The sequence below is a fragment of the Scyliorhinus canicula genome, chromosome 2 (assembly GCF_902713615.1).
Source record: "Scyliorhinus canicula chromosome 2, sScyCan1.1, whole genome shotgun sequence".
NCBI classification, from domain to species: Eukaryota; Metazoa; Chordata; class Chondrichthyes; order Carcharhiniformes; family Scyliorhinidae; genus Scyliorhinus; species Scyliorhinus canicula.
Window position 1 is genome coordinate 223,988,660 of NC_052147.1, and position 13,354 is coordinate 224,002,013.

At 44.6% G+C, this 13,354-nt stretch overlaps 1 protein-coding gene across 3 annotated transcripts in view; it reads left to right on the forward strand.

Annotated features, from left to right (window-relative positions):
* Positions 1–13,354, forward strand: part of LOC119961978 (sodium-driven chloride bicarbonate exchanger-like) — a 466,097-nt gene that overhangs the window by 212,095 nt on the left and 240,648 nt on the right. The window lies entirely within an intron of this gene.

Here is a 13,354-nt window from a genome sequence, read left to right on the forward strand (position 1 = left end):
GTATAGTTTTTTTTAAAGTCATTTTCAGTGATTTGAAATTAATTTACTGACTAGTGAAATGCAGACTGCCATTAATGAAAATGTGTATAATTGCTGATGAACCCATTTTCAGCAGTGTTAATGAAACTACATCAATGATTACTTTTTAATGGAAAAATAGAAATTATGTTCTGTTACATTCTTGGATTGCGAGAGGTTGCGTGTTTGAATCCCACGTGGCCCCACGTTTGTATGGACGGCAGGGTGGCACAGTGGTTAGCACTGCTGCGTCACAGCGCTAGGGACCTAAGTTCAATAGCGGCTTTGGGTGACTTGGGTGGAGATGGATTGGCCACGCTAAATTACCCCTTACTGTCAAAAGGTGTACAAATTAAGTGGGGTTACGGGGATAGGGTGGGGATAGGCCTAGGTAAGGTGCTCGTTCGGTGATTTGGTGCAGACCTGATGGGCCGGATGGCCTCCTTCTACACTGTAGGGTTTCTATTCTATTTCTCATTAAAAACAACGAGTTGAAGGCATAAGGGGAACAGGTACGGAGGTGGATTTGAGACCAGGAGGAGATCAGCAATGATCTGACTGAATGGCGGAGCAGGCTCGAAGGGCTAAATTACCTACTTCTGCTCCTAATTCCTATGTTCCATGTATCAGATTCTATGTTTTATGTAAGTAATAATAATATTTATCAGTGTCACAAGTAGGCTTGCATTAATACTGCAATGAAGTTACTGTGAAAATCCCCCACTCTGGCACCTGTTCGGGTACACTGAGGGAGAGTTCAGAATGTCCAATTCGCCAAACAACCCCATCTTAGGGAGGAAATTGGAGCGCCCGGAAGAGACAGACACAGGGAGAATGTGCATATTCCACACAAGCCGGGAACCGATCCTGGGTCCCTAGAGCTGTGAACCGACAGTGCTAACCACTGTGCTACTGAGCCATCTCTAATATAAACTTTACCTCAATGTTGCTGAGCAGTTTTAAGAGCATTGGGCTGACTTTCTGATCTGAGCTGAATTTAAAAAAAAAAATTTAGAGTACCAAATTATTTTTTTTTCAGTAAGAGACAATTTAGCATGGCCAATCCATCTATCCTGCACATCTTTTGGGTTGTGGGGGTGAAACCCATGCAAACACGGGGAGAATGTGCAAACTCCACATAGACAGTGACTTGGGACAGGAAGATCTGAGCTGAATTTAAAAAATAATTAATAATCTTTATTGTCACAAGTAGGCTTATATTAACACTGCAAGGAAGTTACTGCGAAAAGCCCCGAGTCGCCGCATTCCAGCGCCTGTTCGGGTACACAGAGGGAGAATTCAGAATTCTCAGCCTGTACAGGAATTGCACCCGCACTGCTGGCCTTGTTCTGCATTACAAACCAGCTGCCTAGCCCACTGAGCTAAACCAGCCCCCCTTTATTCCATATGATTCAATATACATTTAGTGTTGCTGGCTGGAACGTGAATGCATCAGGAATTGCATTGTCCATGAAGTGATAAAGAAACTCTGTTGATCCCTACCACAGAGCTTATGATGCTTTAACTGAACAGGGAAATTATTTTATTTTCCACAATGGTCAATAAGTGCACAGTTGGAAACAATTTCTGTGGAACAGAATTGAAAAACAAGAAATATTGCTTGTCAGATTTAGCAGATGTGATTTGAATTTCCCAAAGAAATAGAGATTGCAATAAAATGTCCCATCAGCAAATACTGCTTTCCAATTAACCCAAATTAAGCAGCTTCAAAACTGGCTGAGGCTGATGTTAATCCCTATTTATGTTTTTTTTTTCTAACGCCCAAAGCACAGACTCTATTAACAGTATTTTATGCATGGTCTAGTTTGAGGATGAAATGTATCGTAAATGCTAAATGGATTGGGTAAATACCGTTCATTGGAATCCAAGCTAAGACAAAAGGCCGGTTGTAAAACAATGTTGATGCTTTTTAAGGTAGCTGTTTTCCTCATTATAGACATTTTGTGTTTGTTCATGGGACCTGAGTAGTGCTGGACATGCCAGTATGTGTTGCCCAACCGGAATTTCCCTTGAGAAAGTGGTGGTGAGCTGTTTTCTTGAACTACTGTTGTCCACGTGGTGTAGGCACATTCACCATGCTACTGTGGAGTTCCAAGATTTTGACTCAGCGACAGTGAAGGAACGGCAATATTGTTCCAAGTCAAGATGGTGTGTGACTTGGAGGGTAACTTCCAGGTGGTGATATTCCCATGCATCTGCTCTCCTTGTTCTCGAGGTGGGAGATGTCACATGTTTGGAAGCCTCAACAGGTTGCAGCAGTGCAACTTGTAGATGGTACAAACTGCTGTCGTTGTGCATCAGTGGTAGAGGGCATGAATGTTTAAGGTGGTGGATGGGTAGTCGAGATGTATTTTAGATGTATTTTGTATCCCTCTGCCTTGCATTATTGCTTGGGTGAGAGGCCATGAAGACTCTTATCCCAGATCTTTAATAATGCTATTGTTAAATGACTACCATGGGATATATCAGATCAGGTATTTACCCAATCCATTTAGCATTTATGATACATTTCATCCTCAAACTAGACCATGCAAAAATACTGTTAATATGAACGTATGACTCACGTTCTTAATTTTCTTCTCAATTTCTAAATACGCCCCTGTATTATATACTGACACATTTGCCACCTCAGGAACAGTTCTTATGCAAAATGAAGTTTTCCATGATTTGATTGTAAATGATGTCTATATCCACATGCCTATAAAATTGTTATAGACATGCAGAATTGTTTGTAAGATAGACTATTCTTGACAGTAGTTCTTCTGCTTAACCATACATTAATTATCACAATTATAACTTGGTCCAGTAAGATTGCCCGTCTCAGCCCTGCCAGATCATGTGTTGAAATCCTTAACCATATATTTTTTACCTTTAGACTTGACTATTCCAATGCTGTCCTGGCAGGCTTCACATCTGGCATCCTTCCTAAACTATAGCTCATCCAAAACTTGGATCCAGGATATCTCTCATCTACATGCTGCCCTTTGGCAACATAATGCCAGATTCCGCATATATACTGCCAATAACCTGCTCCATCTCATCAACACCTATCTTCACCCCTTCACTGTTTTGTTTTATTACTTTTCTTGTCCGATATCTAGTATTAGACGAGCAGACATTTCCTCCAATTAAATATTGGAACATCAAAGCTATTATATTTTATCCCTGCCATAAACTCTGTCCTTTTCCACAAACTCCATTCATCTCATTGTTAACTCTTGAGACTGGACCAGACCATTGGCACCCTTGGCATCCTATTTGATCCTGAACTTATACCTATTATTATAACGTGCCTGAATGCTATTAGCTGGGGACTATTGGTTATCCCATGACTCCTGGAGTATGAACTCCCCCAATGAGGGTGGGGGGAGGGGCAAGCAATCATTAGTAGTTACATCTGTATAAATAGAGCAGGCCAGTGTGGCACTGGCTAGAGAAGGAAGCAGTGGTGAACTACTGCTGCTGTGTACATATTATTGAAAATAAAGTTACTTTCTGTTTGACTCGACAAACTCTTGCTGGATTCTTCGTGGTCCTCACAAAACTGCCAACGAGGCTTAAAGTTGGATCGCTGTCTATGCTGCCAAAGCCGCTTCCTTGGATTTTTGTTGGATACGGGTTGGAAGTTTTTTTTTTCTGTTGCACCATGCCTCTTTGCGGACATTTGGATGTAATTGATGCTGCACTGGATAGTTGGAACCAGTACGCACAACAGATGCATTACTCCTTCCGGATGAATAACATCACCAAAACCGAACGGCAGGGGGTCATTTTGCTGACCACCTATGGCGCACATACGTTTGGGGTTATAAGATATTCCTCCCTGAAGGGAACCTTCTCCATACCAATGGATGAGGAACCGTGTCAGTGTAGGACTTGTTGGTGCTGGCCCGACGTGGACACTGGTCCTGGGGCAGTCAGTGGGGCCATCGTTTCGGCAGGAGCTGGGCCCAGCCCCGGGGCCGTACTACCTGAGGGTCCTGCTCCTGAGGCGGAGGATGACTGCCTGCAGCTGCATTGTGTGTCAGCTCCCTGAGTGGCCCCCATTAAGATGATGGTATGGGTCAATGGTAACCCGCTTGAGATGAAGTTGGACACTGGTGCAGTGGTCTCTGTGGTTGGCCAGGAGACATTTGAGCGCATCAAGCAGCATGTACAGACCCTTGCATTGACCGATACGCAGGCCAGGTTAGCCACCTATATGGGGGAACCATTGGACATTGCTAAGACTACAATAAACCCTGTTTGCTTACAGATGCCAGGAAAGGCGTCTTCTGCTCGTCGTGGTGCGTGGCCACCGGCCCAGTCTCTTGGGACGGGACTGGTTGCGCCTTTTGCGACTGCAATGGCAGCACATTCTTCAAACAGGACCTGGTCGTTTGTCGGAGGTGCTAGGACGATACCCAGAAGAATTCCAGCCCAATTTGGGGAAGATAAAAATGGCCATAGCCCGTATTCAGGTTGACCCGGAAGCCATGCCCCAGTATTTCTGGGTGGGCCAGTGCCTTACGCCTTGCTCGAGAAAGTAGAAGCGGAGCACACTCATCTGGAGTCCCTGGGTATCATCAGGCTCGTCTGTTTTGCTGACTGGGCAGCGCTGGTTATACCGGTAATGAAGCCAGATAACACGGTATGCTTGTGTGGCTACTATAAACGTATGATGAACACAGCTTCCTGGCTGGCCCGATATTCCATGCCATGCCTAAAAGATCTCTACGCAAAGATCGCAGGTGGACTCTCATTCATGAAATTGGATATGAATCACGCCCATCTGCAACTGGAGTTGGATCCTGCCTCCCGGCCATATGTTACTATCAATATGCACAGGGGCTTGTATGAGTATATACAGTTGCCTTTTGGAGTGTTCTCTGCCTGCGCTATTTTTCAACGCGTCATGGAGAGCATCTTGCAAGGGTTACCACATGTCGCTGTTTACTTAGATGACGTCTAGATCACAGGGGTTTCGTAGCAAGATAATTTGGATAATTTGGAGGCTGTGCACAAACGCTTCTCAGAGGTTGGAGTCCATTTACGTCATGCAAAGTGTGCCTTTCAGGTGAAGGAAGAAGTGATCTACCTTGGTTATCGGGTGGACTGTGAAGGTTTTCACCCCGTTGTGGAGTAGGTGTGCGCAATTCAACAAGCCCCCCCCCCCCTGCGGCGGATGCTTCGGGTCTTCGTTCTTTTCTTGGCCTTGTAAATTACCACAGGACGTTTCTCCCCAATCTGGTAACTATGCTGGCGCTGTTGCACCGTCTGCTGATGAAGGATCACACCTGGATTTGGGGTCGGCCGCAAGAAACCGCTTTCAGCGGGTACAGCAACAATTGTCATCATCCGGGTGACTAACCCACTATGATCCTCAAAAGCCTTTGCTCATCATGGATGATGCCTCCCCATATGTTATTGGGGCTGTCCTGTCCCACAAGATGGAGAACGGAAGTGAGCGGCCGATAGCTTTCACCACCGGCACGTTGACTGCAGCGGAAAAGAACTAAACACAGATTGAAAAGGAGGGCCTGGCGGTGGTCTTTGTGGTGAAATGCTTCCTCCAATATGTTTATGCCTGACACTTCACAATCGTGATTGATCATCAGCTTCTGCTTGGTCTTTGAAGAGAGGATAAGCCTATTCCATCCGTTGCTTCTGCACGGATCCAGCGCTGGGCTTTGTTGCTCGCTGACTACAGGTATTCTTTGGAGCATAAACCAGGGACTCAGATAGCAAATGCCGATGCACTGAACCGGTTGCCTTTGTCGACCGGCCGCTTGCCGAATCCGACAACAGGTGAGGTGGTCGCAACCCTGAATTTTCTGGACTCGTTGCCTGTTACGGAATGGAGGATTCGTGAGTGGATCCAGACAGATCTATTCCTATCCAAAGTTCGGCACGTAGTCCTGAATGATGGGCTGCTTATACAACTACCAGGTGAATTGTGGGCTTTCTCCTCCAGCGTGGAAGATGGTATCCTCTTGTGGAATACGCGTCTGGTTGTCCCAGATAAAGGGCAGGAGCTGATACTAAAGGACCTCCACAATGGTCGTCTTGGCATGACCAAAATGAAAATGTTAGCATGGAGTTATGCCTGGTGGCCGGGCCTAGACACCGACATTGAGAAGATGGCCCAACACTGCTCCATTTGCTAAGAGCATCAGAAGCTTCTGCTGGCCATGCCCCTGCATCACTGGGAATGACCAGGCCAGCCTTGGGAGCGCTTGCATGCAGATTTTGCTGGCCCTTTTCAAGGATCCATGTTCCTCTTATTGATTGATGCCCAATCAAAGTGGCTCAAGGTGCATTGGATGACAGGAACAACGTCCCGCGCAGTCATCGAGAAGATGCATTTGTCTTTCAGTACGCCTGGCCTCCCTGAGGTGCTCATCGTGGACAATGGCACTCCTTTCAAAATTGAGGACTTTGCAGGATTCATAAAGATGAACTGGATATGACATTCGCACCCATCCGTACCACCCGTCTTCCAATGAGTTTGCAGACGTTCAAACGTGGCCTCGTAAAACAGTCTTCTGGGTCTATGGACACTAGACTGCTCTTATAGGAGCACTCCTGAGTGGGATAGCTCTCGTGGAACTCCTAATTGGCTGCAGACTTCGTACCAGCCTCAGCATGGTTTTCCTGGACATTGGCGCGAAAGTACACTGAAATCACGAATGGCAGGGGCATGGCTCTTCTTGACATTGGCCGATGCGGCAGTTTGCGCCCGGAAACCTGGTGTTTTAAAAACTTTTGCTGGTGGTGCCCAGTGGGTCCCCGGCATTATCCTTTGACGAACGGGCCCATCTCTTGCCAGGTGCAAACCCAGGGTCATATTCAATGCAAACATTTAGACCACATTCGGTCCAGAAGGCCACCTCTTCCACAGATTCCGCCATCCTCGGAGATCGCTTCTCCAGCCGCAGCAACTACCGGATTCGGATACGGTGGATGCTCGTCTTCGAGATCCCCCTCCAGTGCTGCACTCACGGCCTGCTCGGGTCATTACAGAAGCTCACGGATATAAGGGTGCCGAGATAATGACTCTGACTCCGAGATGGATACGTATGATGCCTCCAATGGGGAGTCCTCAATTCCAAGGCCCATGGACTTGAAGCCGTTACGCCGTTCATCTTGAAAGCGCCGTTTTCTTCCTCGTTATATGCTGTCCGGTCCAGTGCCTTGTGCGAATGATGCCCAGCCCGCTGTAAAACGAGTCCGATGCCCTCCTTCGTCAGGGTCTTCGGTGGATTCCTCATACTTTGGTGGGTGGGGGGGTGGGGGGGTGGAATGTTCTAACCTGCCTGAATCCTATTGGCTGGGGCTTATTGGTTATCCTGTGACATAGAATTTAAAAGTAAAGTGATTACACTAGAAATGTAGAAATAATTGCTTAGGTCTCAATGGTAGAAATGTGGACTATTCTGCGTTCCACATTTTAGGGAGATGCAAAAGCCCTATAAAGGATACAGAGGATGCTAATTGGGATGTTACCTTGCATGACGAACTTCAGTTATGAGAAAATATTGGGAAAATTAGGATTGTTCTGACTGGATCAGAGAAGGTTAAGAGGTGACCTAATTGAGATTTACAAGTTGGTGATGGGTTTTGATAAGAAAAAAACAAGATTCCCCCTGCTGAGTGTGTCATAGATTTAAAATAATTGGCATAAGACCTGGAGGAGAGATAAGATTTTTGTCATTCATAATTGTTAGGATCTGTAATGCTGTAGCTGAAAAACATAGTAAAAGCTGATTCCAAAATAACTTTAAAAGGAGAATTGCGTAGGGACTTCAGGATGAAGAAGTTACAGGGTTATGGATAAAGCCGAATGATGTCGACCGAAGCACAATTAATCTTTCAAACATTCAGCACAGACAAGATGGGCTAAATTTTCACATTGTGTGTTAGAAGTTGCTGTGCTTGAATAGATAGAATTGTTCTCAAGCATTTGAAAGATTTTCCATTCTTATGTTCTCAACCATTTAAATTAGTTCTAGTGACTTAAGGTTGTTTGATAAAACAAATACGGGTCTTTGTATACCTTTGCGTGGAAAAATCAAGAAAAAGCTGAGTTTTTCACAATTAGTGACTTGTTGAAAATCATGTGATTAGGATTTTAATTTTAAAAAATAAACTTTTTGATAATTGGATTTCAGCAAAGGGAATTAATTCACAACTTTATGTAATAATGATCCTTTGATTTTCCTCAAGCAACTAAGAAATTATAATTTCTGATAATTTGCTAATCCAGCTGTTGGAATGCTCAGTTTTTATGTCAAATGGTTGAACAAAATAATGCAGTAAAAATTAAGATAGTCTGTTTTCTTGTAAAATGAATGACATGAGTTTTCTCAGCTCACACTTGATGAACAATGCGTTCCTAATGCCCACAGATATGCTTCCAATTCACAATTCATTTTAATCCCCACAAATTAACTTACAGCTAGCCCACTGTTAATGAATGAGCACAATTGCAACCAACTCATACACAGATCATTCTCAATAAGCAACGCGCTCCAAAATTCCACATACATATAGTTAATTTTCAGCATACATTTAATGAATCGTAAACCTCACCTATTCAGTCATAGATTGATCCTAGTGAAAATGCATTCTCCCTAATCACAACTCACCCATAACTCTCTCTGTCTCTCAAAGAACAGGGCAGTTGATCCAGTTAATCTTAAATAACACTCTCATTGCACATTTAAAAAATTTTAACAATGCATTTAATATAAATGTACAAATTGAAGGTTTACCTTCAAAGGGAAGCTGCACCATATTTGGCATTCAATGAAAGTCAAGTTTGTTCCGTACTATTGCTGGGTTCGTAAATAAATAAATCCAACAATGTATGTTCAAAATGTTACTACTGTTATTTTAAAATAAATGGATTTTTTGTTGAACCTAAAAGGATGGCTGCTACAAGTCACATGACCACAGGTTGTCACTTTGCCCTGGGACTTACTGCCAGGGATTACACGAATAACATAATTCTTCACTCAGCAAGTAGAATCTCACTCCTCATTATATAGACCTCTTATAGAATTTCATAGAATTTACAGTACAGAAGGAGGCCATTCGGCCCATCGAGTCTGCACCGGCCCTTGGAAGGAGCAGCCTACCCAAGCCCACACCTTCACCCTATCCCCATAACCCAGTAACCCCACCCACTAAGGGCAATTTTGGAGACTAAGGGCAATTTAGCATGGCCAATCCACCTAACCTGCACATCTTTTGACTGTGGGAGGAAACCGGAGCACCCGGAGGAAACCCACGCAGACACGGGGAGAGCATGCAAACTCCACACAGACAGTGACCCAAGCCGGGAATCAAACCTGGGACCCTGGAGCTGTGAAGCATTTGTGCTAACCACTATGCTACCGTGCTGTCAATGAAAGCAGAGGAAGTGCAGATTAACTGACTCTCCCAACCTGAACTACAACAACAATCATTCTCACTGTGCTGTATTTTTAAACAGCAGACCCACTGTTTGAATGTGGTTTGCCTCAGCCATTCAAACGCTATATAGGCTTCTAATGAGTGTTCCAAAATGATGGCGAGAGGCCGTCAATAAAGAGTGTAGGAGGGCATGCCAGGAGCAGCAACAGGCATACTTAAAAATGAGGTGTCAAACTGGCGAAGCAAAAATACAAGACTACTTGCATACCAAACATCAGTAGCAGCAAGCAATAGACAGACCTCAGCGATTCCACAACCAATGGATCAGATCTAAGCTTTAAGTCCTGCCACATCCAGTTCTGAATGGTGGTGGACAAGTGAACAACTGACTGGAGGAGCCCAGCACATCAACGTAAAAGATAAATTTGAAGTGTTTGCACAACCTTTTGCCAAAAGTGTTGAGTGGATGATCCATATTGGCCTCCTCTCCAGGTCCCCAGCATCATATATGGCAGTCTTTAGCCTATTAGATTAATGCCACATTATATCTGGAAATGGCTGAAAGGCACTGAATATTGAAAAGGCTATGGGCCCTGACAATATTCCTGAAATAGTGCTGAAGACTTGTACTCCAGAACTTGCCACACCCGTAGCCAACCTCTTCCAGTACAGAAAAGCACTGGCATTTACCCATTAATTTGGAAAATTGCCCTTCAGTGACCTTCCATGCACAAAAAAATGGGACAAATCCAACCCGGGTAATTACTGCCCCTTGGTCTGCTCATAAGCATCTATAGAGTGATGGAAGGAGTCATTAACAGTTCTATCAAGCAGCACTTGATTAGCAATAACCTGCTTACTGACGTTCAGATTGTGTTCCATCAGTGTCACTCATCTCCTTACAGTGTTGGTTCAAATATCAGCAAAAGAGCTGAACTCCAGAGATGAGGTGAGAGAGACTGCCCTTGACATCAAGGCAGCATTCGGAAAAGTGTGGCATCAAGGAGTCAATGGGAATTGGGGGGGAAATTCTTCGCTAGCTGGAGTTATATCTAGCGCAAAGGAAGATGGCTGTGGTTTTTGGAGGACAAATCACTGCAGTTTCAGGACATTCACATCAGGATTTTCACATCGCTGTCTGAGTTCCTTATGGTAATGTCCAAGATCTAACCATCTTCAGCTGCTTAATCAGTGAGCTTCCTTCCATCATGAGGTCAAAAATGGGGATGTGTTCTGACGGCTGCACAATGTTCGCATCATTCACAACTCCTCAGATACTGAAGGAATCATGTCCAAATGCATCAAGATCTGGACAATATTCAGGCTCAGGCAGACAAACGGCAAGTACCACTCGCTCCACAAAAGTGCCAGGTAATGACCATCTCCAACAAGAGAGAACCCTACTATCACCCCTTGACATTCAATGGCATTACCATCGCTGAATCCCCCATTTTAAACATCCTGGTGGGCATCATTGACCAGAAAGCATCCTTTATGGCTGGTTTAGCTCACAAGGCTAAATCGCTGGCTTTTAAAGCAGACCAAGCAGGCCAGCAGCACGGTTCGATTCCCGTACCAGCCTCCCCGGACAGGCGAATGTGGCGACTAGGGACTTTTCACAGTAACTTCATTGAAGCCTACTCGTGACAATAAGCGATTTTCATTTTCATTTCATTCATATCTGGCTCCATCACAGCCTAGTATGGCAACTGCTCGGCCCAAGACTGTAAGAGACTACAGAGAGTCATGGACACAGCCCAGTCCATTACGCAAAACCACCTCCCATCCATTAACTCTGTCTACACCTCCCCTGCCTTGGAAAAGTGGGCACCATAATCAAAAACACTTCCCACCCCAGTTATTATTTCTTTCAACTTTTTCCATTGGGCAGGAGATACAAAAGGCTGAGAACATACACTAACAGGTTCACAAACAGATTCTTCCCTGCTGTTGGCAGACTCCTGAATGACCCTCTTATGGACTGAACTGATCACTTCGCACATTCTCTCTACTGAGTGGTAGTACACTCCAGATGTTTCACCCACTGCCTGTGTCGATGTATTTAGATTGTGTATACATATGTCTTATGTTTTTTTTCATGTATGGAATGATCTGTCTTGCCTGTAATCAGAACAATACTTTTCACTGTACCTCGGTATACGTGACAATAAATCAGATCAATCAAGAAGCTTGACACCATTTAGGACAAAGCAGCCTGCTTTATAGGCATCCCATCCACAAACATTCATTCCTTTTACCACTGACCAACAGTGGCGGAAGAGTATACCATCTACAAGATGGAACTCACCAAGGCTCCTTAGCACCTTCCAAACTCACTATCACCATGACCTAGAAGGGCAAGGGCAGCAGACACATGGGAACATAACACCTGGAAGTTCCTCTCAAACCCATTTACCATACTGACTTGGAAATATGTTGCTGTTTCTTCACTGTCACTTGGTCCGAATCCTGGAACTCACTCCTCAACAGAATCTACACCGCATGGACTGCACTCGCTCAATACCACCTTCTTACGAGCTATTAGGAATAGTCAATAAATGCTTGGCCTAGCTAGCAATGCCAATATTCATAGAACATAGAACAGTACGCACAGTACAGGCCCTTCGGCACATGATGTTCTGCCGACCACGTATTTTAATCTAAGCTCAACTTAACCTACACCCCTTCAATTTACTGCTGACCATGTGCCTGTCCAAGAGTCACTTAAATGTCCCTAATGACTCTGACTCCACCACCTCCGCTGGCAGTGCATTCCACGCACCCAGCACTCTGTGTAAAAAACAAAATGACCTCTGACATCTCCCCTATACCTTTCTCAAATTACCTTAAAATTATGTCCCCTCGTGACAGCTATTTCCGCCCTGGGGAAAAGTCTCTGCTTATCCATTCTATCCATGCCTCATCACCTTGTACACCTCTATCAAGTCACCGCTCTTCCTTCTTCGCTCCAGTGAGAAAGGTCCCAGCTCCCTCAACCTTTCTTCATAAGACCAGGCAGCATTCTGGTAAATCTCCTCTGCACCCTCTCCAAAGTGTTCCTTCCTTCCTATAATGAGGCAACTAAAATTGGACACAATATTCCAAGTGTGGCCTAACCATGGGTTTTATAAAGCTGCAGCAAAACCTTGCAGCTCTTAAACTCAATCCACCTGTTAATGAAAGCCAACCATACGCCTTCTTAACAATCCTATCAACCTGGGTGGCAACTTTGAGGGAGCTATGTACATGGACCCCAAGATCCCTCTGTTCCTCCATACTTCCAAGAATCCTGCCTTTTACCCTGTATTCAGCTTTCACATTCGACCTTCCAAAATGAATTACTTCATATTTATCTAGCTTGAATTCCATCTGTCATTTCTCAGCGCCGCTCTGCATCCTGTCAATGTCCTGTTGCAACCTGCAACAGCCCTCGACACTATCTACAACTCCACCAACCTTCGTGTCATCGGCAAACTTACTAACCCACCTTTCCTGATCCAAGTCATTTACAAAACCCACAAAGAGGAGAGGGCTCAGAACATATCCATGCGGAACACCACTAGCCACCGACCTCCAGGAGGAATACTTTCCATCCACTACTACTCACTGTCTTCTTCGGCCAGCCAATTCTGTTTCCAGACAGCCAAATTTCCCTTATCCCATGCCCCCTGACTTTCTGAATGAGCCTACCATGGGGAACCTTATCTAATGCCTTACTGAAATCCATACACACCACATTCAATGCCTGACCTTCATCAATGTGCCTTGTCACATCCTCAAATAATTCAATGAGGCTTGTGAGGCATCACCTGCCCTGCACAAAGGCATGCTGACTATCTTTAATCAAACTATGTTTTTTGAAATAATCATAGATCCGATCTCTCAGAATCCTTTCCAGTAAGACTGACTGGTCTGTAAA